Consider the following 17,898-nt stretch of genomic DNA (forward strand, 5'->3'; position numbering starts at 1 on the left):
GTGACCACTTGACTTTGAGGAATTTGATTGACTTGTTGCAAGTCTTGCGTTCAGTCTCTTCAAGAATAGCCACTGGGTGCTCACGATAAGAAAGATCTTCTTGGAGCTCAATGTCCTCGAAGTTGACAGTGCGGTCAGGAGTCTTGAAGCACTTTCGGAGCTGAGAGACATGGAACACGTCATGAACATTTGCAAAGTTTGAAGGAAGCTCGAGTTGATAGGCGAGATCGCCTCTCTTGCTGACGATCTTGAAAGGTCCCACGTATCTGGGGGCAAGCTTCCCTTTGATACCGAAGCGACGAGTACCTTTCATAGGAGAGACGCGGAGGTAAACATGATCTCCGATCTCGAAAGCCAAATCACGGTGCTTACTATCATAGTAGCTCTTCTGACGGGATTGGGCTGCTTTGAGGTTATCTCGAATGACTTTGCACATCTCCTCTGCCTCTGTGATTAAGTCATTTCCGAGAAGCTGATGTTCACCGATTTCAGACCAGTTGAGAGGGGTACGACACTTCTTGCCATACAGAATTTCAAATGGGGCCTTGCCCGAACTTGCTTGAAAACTGTTGTTGTAGGAGAATTCAGCATAAGGAAGACAATCCTCCCACTTCATGCCGAAGGAGATCACACAAGCCCTGAGCATATCTTCAAGAATCTGATTGACACGCTCGACTTGAACACTAGTTTGAGGATGGAAAGTTGTGCTGAAGCGGATGTTGGTGCCCATGGCCTTCTGAAAAGAATCCCAAAACTTGGAGGTAAAGATGCTGACACGGTCTGAAGAGATCACTTGTGGAATACCGTCCAGAGAGACAATCCGAGAGGTATAGAGTTCTGCCAATTGAGCTGCAGTGATTGACTCTTTGATAGGCAGAAAGTGAGCCACTTTAGTGAGTTTGTCAATGACAACGAATATAGCATCATTGCCACGCTTGGACTTTGGAAACCCAGTCACGAAGTCCATTTCAATGTGGTCAAACTTCCATTCTGGAATGGCAAGAGGTTGGAGGAGACCAGCTGGCCTTTGGTGTTCTGCCTTCACTCTTCTACAGACATCACATTCATTCACGAATTGAGCAATCTCGCGCTTCATTCGAGTCCACCAATAAGCCTGCTTGAGGTCCTGATACATCTTCGTGCTCCCAGGGTGGATGGAGAGGAGAGAATTGTGAGCCTCATTCATGATCACTTTACAAAGGTCACCTTTGGGCACAACAATACGATCCTCGAAGAAGAGAGTATCCTTGTCATCAAGGCGGTAGCGCTTGTACTTGGGTTGACTCTTGGCAATCCCAATCTTCACCTTTTTCACCATAGCATCAAGAAGCTGGGCTTGGCGAATCTGGTCTTCCAAGGTAGGAGAGACTTGAAGGTTGGCGAGGAAACCTTGTGGAACAACTTGCAGATTAAGTTTGCGGAAAGCTTCACAAAGCTCGAGTTGATAAGGCTTGAGAATCAGACTGTTGCAATAAGCTTTCCTGCTCAATGCGTCAGCAATCACATTGGCCTTGCCTGGAGTATACTCGATACTCGGATTATACTCTTGAATCATTTCGACCCATCGAGTTTGCCTGAGGTTGAGATTAGGCTGAGTGAAGATGTACTTGAGACTCTTGTGATCAGTGAAAATGTCCACTTTTCTTCCCAATAAGAGATGTCTCCAAGTCAAAAGAGCATGCACAAGTGCCGCCAACTCAAGATCATGAGTGGGGTAGTTCTTCTCATTGGGCTTCAACTAGCGAGAGGTATAAGCAACAACTTTATTCTTTTGCATCAATACTGCGCCAAGACCTTGGAGAGAGGCATCACAAAAGACCTCGTATGGCTTGGATTCATCAGGCGGAGTGACAACTGGAGCAGTGATCAATTTCTCTTTCAAAGTGTTGAAAGCAATGTCACACTCCGGAGACCAAACGTACTTGACGTGCTTCTGGAGAAGATTTGAGAGAGGCTTCGCGATCTTAGAAAAGTTTTCAACGAATCTTCGACAGTAGATTGCGAGACCGAGGAAGCTGCAGAGTTGCTTCACGTTCTGAGGAGGTTCCCAATTCACAATTGCAGATACCTTCTCAGGATTCACGGCAATGCCCTTGGCAGAGATGATATGACCAAGATAAAGAACCTCATCGAGCCAAAATTCGCACTTGGAGAACTTGGCGTAGAACTGGTGTTCCCTCAGCTTATCGAGTACCAAACGCAAGTGCTTGGCATGATCTTCCTTGTTCTTCGAGAAAACCAGAATGTCGTCGAGATAGACCAAAACAAAGTCATTGGTGTAGGCGTTAAAGATGAAGTTCATCATGCAAGAGAAAGTCGGAGGAGCGTTGACGAGGCCAAAAGACATGACAGTGTATTCATATGAACCATAGCTTGTCCTGAAAGCCGTCTTGGGAATATCTTGCTCACGGATTCGAATCTGATGATAACCCATACGGAGATCAAGCTTGGAGAATACTTGGGCACCTTTGAGTTGTTCGAACAGCTCGTTGATGTTGGGAAGTGGGTATTTGTTCTTGATGGTCTTCTTGTTCAATGGACGGTAATCAACACAAAGTTAGTCCGTTCCATCCTTCTTCTTCACAAAAAGAACACCACAACCCCACCGAGAAGAACTAGGCCGGATGAGACCCATTCTCTCTTGAATATCGAGTTGCTTCTTCAGCTCCTTCAACTCTTCAGGTCCGAGCTTGTAAGGACGCTTGCACACAGGTTCTGTGCCAGGCTCAAGATCGATGACGAATTCAACTGGCCGGTGCGGAGGCATTCCTGGAAGCTCTTCTGGAAAGACGTCTTGATATTTGCAAACGACTGGAATTTGCGAGATAGCATCCAGTTCACCCTTCTCATTGAGAGAAAACAGACGGATGGTATTATCACGAGCGGCAAAGACAATTACATCCTTAGACGAATGAGTCAATTGAATCTGCCTGGCTGCACAATCAAGATGTGCCTTATGCTTAGAAAGCCAATCCATTCCGAGAATAAGATCAATATCCGAGTCACCAAGAACCGTTGGAGAAGCCAGAAACTTATAGTCACCCAAGGTGATAGAAACATCCGGAACGATGGAGTTAGCATGCATGCGCTTACCGGGAGAGACAACTGCTAACGGACTAGGCAAAACTTGCGAAACCAATTCATGCCTAGATGTAAACGGTCTCGAGATGAAACAATGCGATGCACCAGTGTCAAAAAGAACTCTTGCGGGAATATCGTTAACAGGAAGGTTACCCATGATGACATCTGACGAGTCCTCTACCCGAGCTGCATTCATCAAGTTAACCTTGGCGTGCTTGGGGTTATGCTTGACCACAGCTGTACTTGCCGATCTGACAGGAGGAGGAGGAGGAAGACGCTTCTGGTTGAAACACTTGTTGGCATAGAGACCCTTCTGTTGGCACTTGTTGCATGTGACCTCTGAAAGCAGACAGTGATACGGAGCACTCGATCTTGGAGCTTGAGATGAAGTCTTGTTCTGAAAGCCAGGGTTGGGTGGGTGGGAAGATCCACTGCCACCTTTGCTCTTCTGCTGATACGGCTGACGGAACAGAGGAGGAGGAAGCCAATACTTCTGCTACTTGGCCACTTGAGTAGAGGAAGAAGGAGTAGTGTCTCTGACTCGCTTCTTGGAAGCATCACACCTCAGTTGAGCAGCCTCTTGCTTCAGTGCCATGTTGTAGAACTCATCGTACCTCAAGGGCTCAAAGAGAACAAGAGCTAGCTAAATTTCTTCTCTGAGACCACCCCTGAACTGGGATATCATGCTCTTCTCATCAGGGACGTCCTGCTTGGCAAAGCGGGCGAGCTTCTGAAACAACTTGTTGTAGTCATAGACAGACAAAGAGCCTTGCTTCAGGTTGCGGAATTCCTCACGCTTGCTTTCAACCATGCTCTGAGGGATATGATGAGCTTTGAAGTCTTGGCGGAATTCATCCTAGGTAATAACACGTCCACCTCTGGAATCCTTGTACTGCTTGAACCATTCTGCAGCTTGATCTTTGAGTTGGAAGGAAGCGAATTTCACGAATCCCTCAGTCCTGACGTTACTGCACTCGAAATGCTTGCACAGATCCACGAGCCAATCGTCAGCATCAGTTGCCTCAACACAATTGCTGAAAGTCTTTGGCCCGTTAGCAAGGAACTGGTTGAGTGTAGCAAAGTGATTCTGATTGTTGCCTTGGTTCCCTTGGTTGCCTTGATTGCGCTCTTGAAGAATTTGCATGATCAACTGTGTGTTTGCATTGGTTGCGGCCATCACAGCTTGCCATGCCTCCGGAGGAGGTGGAGGTGGTGGCGGATCTTGATTCTGATTCTGATTGGTGCTCTTAGCGGGAGCCATCCTGAAGAGGTTGACCACCGTTAGCACATAGACAGATAAATGAAGCTGAATCCAACGGAATGAAAATTGCAACATAAAGTCTTCACATCCGAACAAAATGAACGAATGCATTCCTCTTGAAATGGTCACATATCCATAAATTGAGAAGCCACTTAGAATTAGGTAGAGAAACAAATCAACAAGGTACGGATCAAGAACGAATACTAGGTAAGAAATCCCAATCTCAAACCAAATATCCGTGGAAGAAGAACTAGAGCTACGAGAATTCCCACCTATGAAACTCCCGAACCTTTCCGGTTATGCAATCAGGTGTTGGGGATACAGGGGAAGCATAATATCTCACCCAAATCTAGCAAATCCTACATCCGGCTGTATCCATCCTTCAACACATAACCAAGAAAAACTTCGGAAACCATCTACCTCAACCTTCGAAAAGAATCCGTTATACAAGTTATGGCGATACTCCCGAACTCCCGCCCCAGTACTGGGTGGCGTTGAGGTTATCTCACCAACGAACTGCATAAAAGAGATTTTCGATGTCGGCGTACTAAACTCAGGTATTCCACAACTGCAACGATAAAATTATGACGACAACACCTCAGAGCTCAACTCCCCGGGACACTTCCACAAAACCCCTGACAGGAGGCACCAAGACAATGTTCTCGTCATAAAACCATCGGAACGATTCCAAGATACCCGCGTGATCCTAAATTTTTTTTAGTGAAATTTGAGAAGAGAAGAGTCAAAACTCTACGTCAGGATGCCTTACCAGAGCGATCAGGAGACTGGGAAGTAAAAAGAATTCCTAAACTCTCCGATATATAATTCCTAAATGACTCAAAACATTTTTCTAGACACAACTCGGCCGCTAATAACGATCAAGCAATGGGGATCCTAAGGTCGGGGAAGGCTCTGATTACCAACTTGTAACGCCCTCGATGCGGCTATAGCTCCCATGTGTCGAGGCACGACTTAGGGACATAACCGCACTGAAAGCAATGTCGCAAGTTAGGCAATCATCACAATATCCCATGTAATATAAATAATAAGGGGAGGTACATGGTTGGCTTACACTCGCCACGTCAATCAAGTACATAAATAACATTACATCATCCAAACACTCATGGCCCGACTACGGCTCCAAAATAAAAGATAACCCAACATGCAACACGGTCCCGATCACCCCCAACTGGGCACCACTACTGATCATCAGGGAAAGACACGTAGTATCGTTGAGAGTCCTCGTTGAACTCCCACTTGAGCTCAAGCGCGTCACCTGGAGCGGAATCATCAGGCCGTGCATCTGGTTTGGAAGTAATCTGTGAGCCATAGGGACTCAGCAATCTCGCACCCTCGCGATCAAGACTATTTAAGCTTAATAGGAAAGGCAAGGTAAATATGTGGAGCTGCAGCAAGCGACTAGCATATATGGTGGCTAACCTGTTCGCAAAAGAGAGCGAGAAGAGGAGGCAAAGCGCGAACGAGAAACTAGAGGGCATCCTGCGGCAAGCATTACTCCAACACCGTGTCCACTTCCCGGACTCCGCCGAGAAGAGGCCGTCATGGTAACTCACATGGTTGATTCATTTTAATTAAGTTAAGGTTCAAGTTGTCTACAACTGGACATTAACAAATTCCCATCTGCCCATAACCGCGGGCACGGCTTTCGAAAGTTCAAATCCCTGCAGGGGAGTCCCAACTTAGCCCATGACAAGCTCTCACGGTCAACGAAGGAATAGACCTCCTCCCGAGACGTTTCGATCAGACTCGGTACCTTGGTTCTTCAAGACACTTCGGCAAGTTAAAACAAATCCAACAACACCGCCCGAATGTGCCGACAAATCCCGATAGGAGCTGCACATATCTCTTTCTTAGGGCACACTCAGATTGTCCTAGGTACGGGTAGGCCAGCCCAGAGTTGCCCCTGGTGGCCACCGGCAGCTGACAGGTGGACCAACACTCAGAGGAGCACTGGCCCGGGGGGGGTTTAAATAAGATGACCCTCGGGCTCCGGAAACCCAAGGGAAAAAGAGGCTAGGTGGCAAATGGTAAAACCAAGGTTGGGCATTGCTGGAAAAGCTTTAATCAAGGCGAACTATCAAGGGGTTCCCATTATAACCCAACCGCGTAAGGAACGCAAAATCCAGGAACATAACACCGATATGACGGAAACTAGGGCGGCAAGAGTGGAACAAAACACTAGGCGGGAGGCCGAGCCTTCCACCCTTTACCAAGTATATAGATGCATTAAGATAACATGGCAATATAATGATATCCCAACAAGTAAATAATGTTCCAAACAAGGAACGGTCTCCAATCTTCACCTGCAACTAGCAACGCTATAAGAGGGGCTGAGCACAGCGGTAACATAGCCAAACAACGGTTTGCTAGGACATGGTGGGTTAGAGGTTTGACATGGCAATTTGGGAGGCTTGAAAGCAAGTGGTAGGCATCGTAGCATGGCATAGCAAAAGAGCGAGCACCTAGCAAAGCAAAGATAGTAGTGATTCCGAGGGTATGATCATCTTGCCTGCAAAGTTGTCAGAGTTGACTGGATCCTCGAAAGAAAAATCAACGGGCTCCTCATTAGCGAACTCGTCTCCCGGCTCTACCCAAACAAGACAAACAACCAAACAGAACACAATCAACCACGTGCAAAGTTCAAACAATATGGTGCAAGGATGGTATGCTATGCGGGATGCGATGCGGGATGCATATGCAAGATTTGACAAGGGATGCATGAACCTGGCCTCAACTTGGGAATCCAAGTGTGCCACTGGAAAGATGAGATGAAATCGCTTGAAAACGATATAAAGAACGCCAGAATCGGAGTTACGGTTTGGAAATGGCAAGCAATTCAAATATGACCACGTTCTGCGATTTACAGCAAGTAGTCATCTAAATGCAACAAGATGAACATGCTACAGCACCCAAACATGGCATCAAAATACATGGCAGGGATGCATTCAAGATTCTTAACAAAAGTCTAGCACTGAGCTACGGCCAATTCATCCATTAACAGGTTCAAACAAGCATGGCAAAAATGCATATGACAAACAGATCACAGACTTAGTGAAATTAACACTTGTCTGGAATTTCAGATCAGATAGCACTCTTCGGAGCAACAAAACTACATGCTATAGGACCTGAACATGGCAAAGTAAAGCATGGAATGGAGCTACTCAAAGAGCTTAACAAAAGTCCCTTAGTGACCTTGAGCCAAAAGGTAACAGAAAATACAATTGCAAGCATATGAACATGGCAACACCATAATCAGATCACAGATTTAGTGAAAATTGGAGCATGCTGAAACAGATATCAAGTAGGCATGTTTACGAGCTCGATGCACTCACAACAGAGCAAGTCATGACAATCTAAGCATACACCCATCAAGAATACGCAAAATGCAAGCTTGACATGGCAAGAACAATAACATAGCATGCACGGATCAATTATAACATCATCGGCAAAATCGCTAACAAGTAGACAATCTGCCCAGATTCATGAAATGACAAAAGTAGAGCTCGATTGACTCAAGATAGGGCGCTCCATAATTGCAAACAAAGACATGGATGGATAGAGCCCTACATGATTAACAAAACATCCTTACTGATCATCCTCAAAAGAGGCACGGATCACTAGGAAACAACATGAACATATGGCATATTGAGATAAACAGCTCAAGGACTTAGTGGAAATGCTAAGTCCCTGAAATCAGAATTACCAAGTGCCTCACTTTGCAAGCTTGTGCTAGTCACCACACACATCACAAAAATACATGGGTTGCACCTCTGGAAAGATGGCAAAACCCGTAACAAAACATATGTAGAGCTCATGGGCATATCATGCACACATTAATCATGGCAAAAATGACAAATATCTAAATGGAGCAGCAGATCTGACAAATATCTCAAGTAGCACTCTTCCAACAGCATTTCGGGCATCAAGATGAACTCAAATGAAAATGATGCAATGAGATGAAATGATGTACTCTCTGAGATGAACATTTTGATATGCTATATGCATGAATCGGAGCTACGGATGCAAAGTTGTGACATGATGAACATGGGCAAAAAATTAGGGTTCGAGGAAAAACTCAACCGGCTCGTTTGGATCTGGATCTGGATCCAGATCGTGCACGGAAACCGATGCGCTCGCCGGAGTTCGTCGATCACCGGAGTTCGCGAGGGAGGCGGCCGGAGTTGGCGTGGAGGAGGCCGGCGACGAGGGGAGGAGGCGCGGGCCGGAGCCGACCGGCGGCGGGCAGCGATGGTTGGCGCGGCGCGGGGGGGGGGGGGGCGATGGTTCGCGCGGCGGCTCGGGGCCAGGTCGCCGGAGCTACGCCAGGCCGGTGGCGAATCTCGCCGGCGCGGGGTGGAGAGGCGCTGGCCTCGGGCGGAAGGGAGGCGAGGCGGCGGGGTGGCTCCCCAGGCGGCGGCGCAGGGCGCCCAGGCGCGGGGCGGCGGCGGTTCGGGCCCCGAGGGCCTGATCTGGGCCGCGTGGGCCCGCCTCGACGGAGGAGAGAGGAGGAGGGCCGCGCGGATGAGGTGGCGTCGCCTGGTTGGTGGAGATCGGTAGCGGGGTGATGTTGCGGGCGGCTATTGGCCGGAGTGAGGTGGCTGCGGGGCGGCGGACATGTCCCGCGCGGCGTGGAGGTGCGTCCGGGCGCGAGGAGGAAGATGGCTAGGGTTTTATCCGCGAAAATTTCAAAGGGGATCACATATATATAGGTAGAGGGAGCTAGGAGAGTCCAAATGAGGTGCGGTTTTCGGCCACGCGATCGTGATCGAACGCTCTAGATGATGGAGAGGGTTATGGTGGGTTTTGGGCCAACTTGGAGGGGTGTTGTGCTGCAACACACACGAGGCCTTTTCGGTCCCTCGGTTAACCGTTGGAGCATAAAACGAAGTCCAAATGGTACGAAACTTGATAGGCGGTCTACCGGTAGTAAACCAAGGCCGCTTGGCAAGTCTCGGTCCAATCCGAAAATGTTTAATCCCCACACACGAAAGAAAAGTAGAATTGACCACCGGAGGAGAACGAAGAGCCGGAATGCAAAACGGACAACGGGGAAAATGCTCGAATGCATGAGATGAACACGTATGCAAATGCAATGCACATGACGACATGATATGAGATGCATGACAACGACAACAACACACAGAGACAAAAACCCGAACCCGAGAAAATAAAATAACTTAACGCGGGAAACGGCAAGAGTTGGAGTACATATTGGGTAAATTATATCCGGGGTGTTATATCCACATACTGGCCAACTGTCGGTCCTCCTTGGCGCAAGTTGCGAAACTCACGCTTCTTCATGGCCATAACTCCTGCTAAAACATGGGCAGTACGAAAAGCCTGCTGAAACTGGTCCCATGTGACAGTGTCGACAGGGAAAGTGGCTGTGAAATTCTCCCACCATGGTGCTGCGGGTCCTTCTAGCTGATGTGCGGCAAACTTCACCTTCTCCGCACCTGTGCATCCTGCTGTGGTTAACTCCCTGGTTGTCTTGCGGAGCCAATCATCTGCTACTATCGGCTCGGTGCTACTGGAAAACACCGACGGTTTTAGCCTAAGAAAACAGGCTAAGTGGTCAACAGGTGGTGGTGGTGGTGGTGGGTTGTTGTTGTTGTTCCCCTGATTCTGATTCTGAACTAGCAACTGCATCAATGTGTTCTGCTGCTGGATCAACTGGGTGAGCTCCGGTGGAAAGGCAAATCCGGGGTCACGTCTCGGAGGCATCTGAGGGGTTTAGAAAAGATGAGATGTAAGAATAGAGGGGGTCTAAAGAGAAAACACTACCCATATGCACATGAGGCAAAAGCAAACAATTCACTTCATTCCATCAAACAAGGGCATACAATCGATCTAACTATCGCAAAAGTGCTCGGACTACTATATTTACATGATGGACTACTACTACTGATGAGGTGGTCTACTAGAAATATTCTTCGGTGGCAGACTCCATGATATCTGCTCCAGCTTCATCAACATAGTCATCATCGCTACTATCTGGATCCGAGTCGGTGTCGTCGATGATGATGTAGTCTTCCGGGCTAATCTCCTTGGGTTCTTCGTCTTCATCCACTGGTGTAGGGCCTCCCATAAATATCCCGATCTTCATTGTTAAGTCGGCATTCTTGTCCACCAATACTTCAATTTTCTCTTCATAATCTTCACATGTAGCCTTGAGTTCTTCCTCCAGTTTCTTGATTCTAGTCTTAACCTTCTTCAGATCTATCATGTCGGCACACATCTGGTTCTCCTGTCGTCGAATGTGCTGGTTTAACTCCTGGATAAAAGCTGCGATTGATCTATCCTTCCTGGTGCTGATCATCTCCCAGTGCTCATCTCGGCGCCCACAAATCTGGTAGATAGTATCCTTAAGATCCTTGTGGTAGACTTCTCCAATGCGTCCCATGGCGATGTGAGCTGCCATGCTCTTTCCTAGACTCCAAGTTGGTGCATCAAAAGAAAACTCTATGGGCTCAGTGACTGGCATGAACGTCCTTCCTGGAACTTGAACTTGAATCATCCAGCGCTCTTCTTCAGGTAAAGTGGCGTTGTAGGTTCCGGTGAAACTTGGTACTCCTATGTTCAGGTATCTAGTGACTTCCTTCAAGTGACGTCCAAAGGGTGTATCTTCATCCGGTTGCGTGAACTTATTCCTTGCATCCGCCATCCTAAAGAGTAGAAAAGATGAGAAGTCAGAAGAGAAGAGAGTGAAAAGTGATCTAGGTCTTTTAGCTTAGTGGTCGTGTCCTATAGTCAGCGTGTGCTTTGATACCATCTCTGTAGTGACCAGACCTCAAACAGTCTGATCTCTGTGCTCCGGTGTCATCCCTGGATCAGTAATGCTGACACCACACAATACTCGGAGGATTTATAGCAGAGTAGCAATCACACACTTATTACATTGAGTGTCTCATAAGAGAACTTCTTACAATAAATATGGCTTAAGGCCATCTAATAACAATAACAGCGGAAGGCTTGGAAGATAAGTGAGTCCATCAACTCCAACGGCATCACTGAGTATAGAACCATGACCTAAAACTCCTTAATCATCGTCTGAAAAGTCTGCAACATTAACGTTGCAGCCCGAAACGGGTCAGCACATGGAATATGCTGGCAAGGTGACACATAGAGAGTAATGGAATGAAACAGCTATACTATATGCATATTTGGCTGGTGGAAAGCTCTATGGTTACAGTTTTGCGTAAAGCCAATTTTTCCCTACTTCAAAGGAATAAATTTATTTAACTATCATGGTGGTTGTTAAACATTGAGAATGGTTGACAGCATTCTCAATCCCAATTAAACATCATCATTAAACATAACCCAACAAAATTAATTTAGAGTAACATGTTGAGATTCACATGATAATCCAGGTACTAGATACTCAAGATGTCCATAACCGGGGACATGTCTAATCATGATTAGTTTATTACACTCTGTAGAGGTTTGCACATTTTTCCCCACAAGACTCGATCGCCTCCGTTTGGTTTCTCGCACTACATGGTGTTTGAGAAGACGGATGACCGAGACATAGTCTTTCAGAAGCGCTAGCACCTTACGATCGGGTAGACTGTACCACCTACATCCCCTACATCTGCTAGTCTACCACTCTAAGAGTTCGCACGACTTAGTCAACTATGCTAGAGCCCATAATAGCTTGTGGCTGCACACGGAAGTTTCTAGTATGAATAGTCTCATGATCCCTTTGAGCCTGGGTGGCGGTCCAAAAGAAAACAGGCAAGTCCTAGAATACCCAGGTGCCTCAATCCACCCAGATGTGTGTTTAAGTTGCCACCTTACATAAACCATTAATTAACAAAACTCACATCTGTCATGGATATCACTCACCCAATCCACGTCTACTAGCATAGCACGACATAATAAGCAAACGTAGAAGTAACTCCCAAAGGTTTGATAATAAACAAGTAATAGGTACTACCTCAACTACTTCCCATCCCACAATTTAATTAGATCCTAATCATGCAATGTGTGAGGATTGATCTAATGCAATAAAACTGGGTAGTAGGAAAAATATGATCAAAGTGTTACTTGCCTTGCTGATGATCCGAGAAACCTAGAGATTCGAAGTAACGAGCGGCGCACTCCGGGTATTCTATCGCAGACAAACAAACAAGCATACAATAAGTACTCATCTAATGCACGGGTAAAAGTCAAATAAGAGATTTAACCAGAAGGTTCAACTTAAGAACTCCGGTTGGCAAAAAGAATCAAATAGAACGAAGCAACGAAAGTCAAACGGCGAAAGAAAATGATAACCCACAAGTATAGGGGATCGCAACAGTTTTCGAGGGTAGAGTATTCAACCCAAATTTGTAGATTCGACACAAGGGGAGCCAAAGAATATTCTCAAGTATTAGCAGCTGAGTTGTCAATTCAACCACACCTGGAAACTTAGTATCTGCAGCAAAGTGTTTAGTAGCAAAGTAATATGATAGTGGTGGTAACGGTAACAAAGTAAAGACAGCAAAAGTAATGTTTTTGGTATTTTTGTAGTGATTGTAACAATAGCAACGGAAAAGTAAATAAGCATAAACCAGTATATGGAAAACTCGTAGGCACCGGATCAATGATGGATAATTATGCCGGATGTGGTTCATCATGTAACAGTCATAACATAGGGTGACACAGAACTAGCTCCAGTTCATCAATATAATGTAGGCATGTATTCCGTAAATAGTCATACGTGCTTATGGAAAAGAACTTGCATGACATCTTTTGTCCTACCCTCCCGTGGCAGCGGGGTCCTATTGGAAACTAAGGGATATTAAGGCCTCCTTTTAATAGAGAACCAGAACAAAGCATTAACACATAGTGAATACATGAACTCCTCAAACTATGGTCATCACCAGGAGTGGTCCCGATTATTGTCACTTCGGGGTTGCCGGATCATAACACATAGTAGGTGACTATAGACTTGCAAGATAGGATCTAGAACTCACATATATTCATGAAAACATAATAGGTTCAGATCTAAAATCATGGCACTCGGGCCCTAGTGACAAGCATTAAGCATAGCAAAGTCATAGCAACATCAATCTCAGAACATAGTGGATACTAGGGATCAAACCCTAACAAAACTAACTCGATTACATGATAAATCTCATCCAACCCATCACCGTCCAGCAAGCCTACGATGCAATTACTCACGCACGGCGGTGAGCATCATGAAATTGGTGATGGAGGATGGTTGATGATGACGACGGCGACGAATCCCCCTCTCCGGAGCCCCGAACGGACTCCAGATCAGCCCTCCCGAGAGAGATTAGGGTTTGGCGGCGGCTCCGTATCGTAAAACGCAATGAAACTTTCTCTCTGATTTTTTTCTCCGCGAAAGCCAATATATGGAGTTGGAGATGGCGTTGGAGGGCCACCAGGGGGCCCACGAGGTAGGGGGCGCGCCCCCCACCCTCGTGGACAGGGTGTGGGCCCCCTGGTCTTCATCTTTGGCGAGGATTTTTTTATTATTTATTCTAAGATATTCCGTGGAGTTTCAGGTCATTCCGAGAACTTTTGTTTTCTGCACATAAAACAACACCATGGCAATTCTGCTGAAAACAGCGTCAGTCCGGGTTAGTTCCATTCAAATCATACAAGTTAGAGTCCAAAACAAGGGCAAAAGTGTTTGGAAAAGTAGATACGACGGAGACGTATCAACTCCCCCAAGCTTAAACCCTTGCTTGTCCTCAAGCAATTCAGTTGACAAACTGAAAGAGAAAAAGAAAACTTTTACAAACTTTGTTTGCTCTTGTTGTTGTAAACATGAAAAGCTAGCATTCAAGTTTCAGCAATTATTATGAACTAACCATACTCACAATAACACATAGGTCTCACAATTACTCATATCAATAGCATAACCAGCTAGCGAGCCATAATAATAAAACTCGGATGACAACACTTTCTCAAAATAATCATAACATGATATAACAAAATGGTATCTCGCTAGCCCTTTCTGAGACCGCAAAACATAAATGCAGAGCACCTTTAAAGATCAAGGACTGACTAAACATTGTAATTCATGGTAAAAGAGATCCAGTCAAGTCATACCCAATATAAACCAATCATAATGAATGCAAACGACAGTGTGCTCTCCAGTGGGTGCTTTTTAATAAGAAGGGTGATGACTCAACATAAAAGTAAATACATAGGCCCTTCGCAGAGGGAAGCAGGGATTGGTAGAGGTGCCAGAGCTCGATTTTTGAAATAGAGATAAATAATATTTTGAGCGGCATACTTTCACTATCAACGCAACAACTATGAGATGGCTGTATCTTCCATACTACATGCATTATAGGCAGTTCCCAAACAGAATGGTAAAGGTTTATACTCCCCCTCCTCCACAAGCATCAATCCATGGCTTGCTCGAAACAACGAGTGCCTCCAACATTCAACGGGTCCCAAGGGGAGTTTTGTTTAATTATTTTGATTTGCTTTGATCTTTTTGGATCATGGGACTGGGCATCCCGGTTACCGGCCCTTTCTCGTGAATGAGGAGCGGAGTCCACTCCTCTTGAGAATAACCCACCTAGCATGGAAGATATAGGCAGCCATGGTTGCACATGAGCTGCTCGAGCATACAAAACAGAATTTCATTTGAAGGTTTGGAGTTTGGCACATACAAATTTACTTGGAACGGCAGGTAGATACCACATATAGGAAGGTATAGTGGACTCATATGGAACAACTTTGGGGTTTAAGGAGTTTGGATGCACAAGAAGTATTCCCGCTTAGTACAGGTGAAGGCTAGCAAAAGACTGGGAAGCGACCAACTGAGAGAGCGACAACAATCGTAAACATGCATTAAAATTAATTCACACCGAATATAAGCATGAGTAGGATATAATCCACCATGAACATAAATATCATGAAGGCTATGTTGATTTGATTCAACTACATGCGTGAACATGTGCCAAGTCGAGTCACTCAATTCATTTAAAGGAGGATACCATCCTATCATACCACATCATAATCATCTCAATAGCATGTTGGCATGCAAGGTTAACCATTATAACTCATAGCTAATCAAGCATGGCACAATCAACTATAATCTCTAAATGTCATTGCAAATATGTTTACTTCATAATAGCTAAATCAGGAACGATGAATCATCATATTTACAAAAACAAGAGAGGTTGAGTTCATACCAGCTTTTCTCATCCCAATGAGTCCATCATATATCATCATTATTGCCTTTCACTTGCACGACCGAACGGTGTGTATAATAATAGGAGTGCATGTGCATTGGACTAAGCTGGAATCTGCAAGCATTCAACTCAAGAGAGAAGACAAGTAATATGGGCTCTAAGTTAAATAAACAATCATGCATATAAGAGCCACTAAGCATTTTCAATATAGTCTTCTCGACCCCCAAAGAAAGGAAAAGAAAAATAAAAACTATTTACACGGGAAAGCTCCCAACAAGCAAAAGAAGGACGGGAAATATTTTTGGGTTTTCTTTTTAATTCTACTACAAGCATGGAAAGTAGACTAACACTATTTTTTTTTGTTTTTCTTAAGGTTAATTAAACACACAAGAAAAAAGCAGGAAAAAGGAAAATAAACTAGCATGGATATTACAATGAAAGAGTATGAGCACCGACATCTAGCAATGAGTGTGTGTGAACATGAATGTAATGTCAGTGGGAAATACGTACTCCCCCAAGCTTAGGCTTTCGGCCTAAGTTGGTTTATTGCCAGGGATAACCTGGCTGATATCCGTAGGTGAAGCTGGGGTCGTACTGCGATGAAGAATAGTTGGGATCATAATGTGATGAAGAGGACTCTGACTGCCACTGGCTGGCAACCGCCTCAGGATCCCAAGAATAAACAGACATTCGTGGAGGCTCCGGTTCCGAGGCTGGTGTAGGATTCCGATAGGCTTGAACAGCCGCCCACGGAACAATGTAAGTACCTGCAGACAAGTTAAACAAAGAGGGAGCAGGCAAAGTAATAGTCTTATAATCTAAATAAGCACGGGGCAGCGTTGTTTCTTCTTTCTCCTCATGCCTAATAGGTATTTCAAAATGTTCAGCTAGGCGTGAAGCATAAATGCCTCCAAAGATGGGGCCCTTAGTACGGTTCATACTCAACCGTCTAGCAACAATTCCACCTATACTAACAGAGTTATCGCGGTATAAACCATGGGGCAAAATAATAATATCAGGAATACTAAGGTTCCCACAGTTCCCGTGACCAATCAAGCAGCGACTAGCAAATAAGGCAAAGTAGCGTAAAACAGGGAAATGTATGCTAGTAATTCTTGCATCAGAAACCTTCCTGGTTTCTCCCACAGTGATAGTGTCAATATAAGCTTCCACTTCATTACGGTGTGGTTCATCTAAAGAACCCTCGAAAGGTATTTTGCAAACCTCGCAAAATGCAGCTAATGTCATCTCCCTAGCAACATCATATAAATGGAACTCTACTGTTGGAGGTGATTTCTTAGGGAAAAAGTAGAAGTTCTGCACAAAAGTATTTGTGAGTAAGAGATACTGATGACGTTGGTCGCGGAGGAAGTTGGTGAGGCTGGCGTTCTCAATCAATAGATAGAAATCTTCATAAATCCCGGCACTCCTCAAGAATTCATCGGAAGGCCATTCACACGGCCGGACCTCCGCGATACGAGGCAGATTAAATTTGGGCTGCTGTTCTTCTTCCTTTTGTTTCTCCTTAGAACTTCGGCTCGACGAGCCCTCAAAAGTCTCTTCATTATTTCTGAAACAATCTGAAATTTTTAGTAACGTCAAACAAAGTGAACCAACTTCAATAAGATTGATAGCAACTACTCATAAGTGTGCCTAGAGCATATATCAAGCATTAGAACTACTTGGAACCATATATATTTGACATGCAAGCTCAAGAACATGGTCACCTATGCAGCACAAATTTGCAATGAATAAAGCACTAGAACAAAAACTAATTGGACCAATGGAGGAGTCACATACCAAGGAACAATCTCCCCAAGCAGTTTTGCGAGAGGTGCTTTGAGCAAGGAGATCGAAAATCGCAGCAAAAGTTGCTGGAACACGAGCTTGAGTTGGTTTTTCGGGTTTGTGCGAGACAGAGGAAGAAGATGGGTGCAGGAATAAGTGGAGGAGGGCCACCGTGGGCCCACGAGGCAGGGGGGCGCGCCCTCCACCCTCGTGACCAGGTGGCAGCTCCCCCCGCGGTAATTTTTGCACTAAAAATCCTTAAATATTCCCGAAAAAATCATATTAAATTGGCATGGCATTCTGAGGACTTTTATTTTCAGGATATTTTTATATTGCACGGATAAGTCAGGAAACAGACAGAAAAATATTATTTTACTTTATTTCTACTAAAGAACAGAAAATATAAAGAGGGTATAGAAGGTTGTGCTTCTAATTTCATCCATCTCATGCTCATCAAAAAGAATCCACTAACAAGGTTGATCAAGTCTTGTTAACAAACTCATTCCGTTAATCATGGAACCGGAGAAATTTCGAATAACACTATGTTACCTCAACGGGGATATGGACATCCCCAACAATAAGTATATC

Source organism: Triticum aestivum, chromosome 5A, assembly GCF_018294505.1.
Source record: "Triticum aestivum cultivar Chinese Spring chromosome 5A, IWGSC CS RefSeq v2.1, whole genome shotgun sequence".
Lineage (NCBI taxonomy): Eukaryota > Viridiplantae > Streptophyta > Magnoliopsida > Poales > Poaceae > Triticum > Triticum aestivum.